Source organism: Neoarius graeffei, chromosome 28 (assembly GCF_027579695.1).
Source record: "Neoarius graeffei isolate fNeoGra1 chromosome 28, fNeoGra1.pri, whole genome shotgun sequence".
Classification (NCBI taxonomy): domain Eukaryota; kingdom Metazoa; phylum Chordata; class Actinopteri; order Siluriformes; family Ariidae; genus Neoarius; species Neoarius graeffei.
Genome location: NC_083596.1, coordinates 52,752,718 through 52,754,275, shown reverse-complemented (window position 1 = coordinate 52,754,275; position 1,558 = coordinate 52,752,718). Strand labels below are relative to the sequence as shown.

Sequence of the window (1,558 nt, the reverse complement as noted above, 5' to 3'; positions counted from 1 at the left end):
TTTTTCAACGTCTGAATTGGGTCTTGTTTCAGTTCACCTTGTTTAAAAAAGTGTGCACTTTTGTTAGTGATTTTTATATGTAACAAACACCAAACATTTTACTCCAGTTATTAATTAAAATATCTCTTTATTTAAAAAAAAATCATGACAATCACAGGTACACGTTCTCTGTCATTTAGCATTAAATAAATAAATAATAATGAAAATGTCCCTGTTCACTTTCATTTAAATTGTAGTGAAACTTCATGATAAGAAAACTATTTTTATCAAATCATGTTTTTATGATATTTGGAATTGATCATAAAATGTAATTTATTTATTATGTTAATGTTAATTACAGGATCATTCTCATGTAAAAAATGTATAATAAGAATTTGTGACATTATATTGAATTCATATTAGATATTAAAGGATTATATTTCTAATGTCACTATAAAATGTAGTTCATTGATTATTATAAGAATTACACCCTCAAATCAGACAGAGTTGGGACGGTATGTTGAGTTGAAGTTGAAACTGAAATTAAAACTGAAAATGATTTGTAAATAATCTTTGGCCTGTGTTACACTCAAAACAATACAACAGCACATTACCTGATGTTTTACTTCATTAATTTTTTTTTCTAAATAAACACATTTCAACTTTGATTCTTACAACACGTTTAAAGAAAAGTTGTTACAGTGAAGCATTTCCCACTTTATAATGTTCCCGTTCCTTCTCCCGACACTTAAAAGATGTTTATGGACTGAAGACTCCAAGTGGTGAAGTGTTTCAGGTGTTATTTTTATCCTGCCCTTCTTGTAAACAGGTCTTAAGGTGTGTAACAGTACGGTGTTGTCACTGTCATATTTTTCATTTCTCAATTCTCCACACATTCTCTATTGGGGACCGAGGGGACACACCCTCTTCAGCAGCCACGCCTTTGTAATGTGAGCAGAATCTCAGTGGACTTTTCTGCATTAATGCTCCATCACAGAAGTGCAAGTTACCTCTGCCAAGGGCACTGACCCAACCCCATACCATGACACACCCTGGCTTTTGGACTCGTTCCTGCTAACAGTCTGGATGGTCCTTTTCCTCTCTGGTCCAGAGCACACGGCGTCTTCCAAAAAAGACCTGGAATACTGATTCGTCTGACCACAGTACCCGTTCCCACTGTGTGATGGTCCATCCCAGACACCGCTGAGCCCAGAGAAGTCGACGGCGCTTCTGGACACAGTTAACATAAAGCTTCCTTTTTACACAGTAAAGTTTTAACTGGTGTTTGTGGCTGTAACTCTGTATTGTAGCTTGATAAAGGTTCTCAAGAGTGATCCCGAGCCCATGTGGTTCTATCAGCTGTAGATGAATGACGGTTTTTGATGCAGTGAGGGATCGGAGCTCACAGGGGTTCAGATTAGGCTTGAGCCCTTTACACACCGAAATTCCTCCAGATTCCTTGAATGGTTTAATGATATTCTGCACCGCAGAGGGTGAAATATCCAAATCCCTTCCCATCTTTCTTTCAGGAACATTGTTTTTAAACATTTCAATAATTTTCTCATGCATTTGTTGACCA

The 1,558-nt window shown here is 36.5% G+C and overlaps 1 protein-coding gene across 1 annotated transcript in view; it reads left to right on the top strand.

Moving 5' to 3' along the window:
• acsl4b (acyl-CoA synthetase long chain family member 4b) overlaps positions 1 to 1,313 on the top strand; it is a 36,657-nt gene extending 35,344 nt beyond the window's left edge. The window contains exon 15 of the mRNA XM_060912952.1: positions 1 to 1,313. This exon is cut by the window's left edge and continues 877 nt beyond it. The gene's annotated coding sequence lies outside the window, so the exon portion shown is untranslated.
• Positions 1,314 to 1,558: the final 245 nt, after the last annotated feature.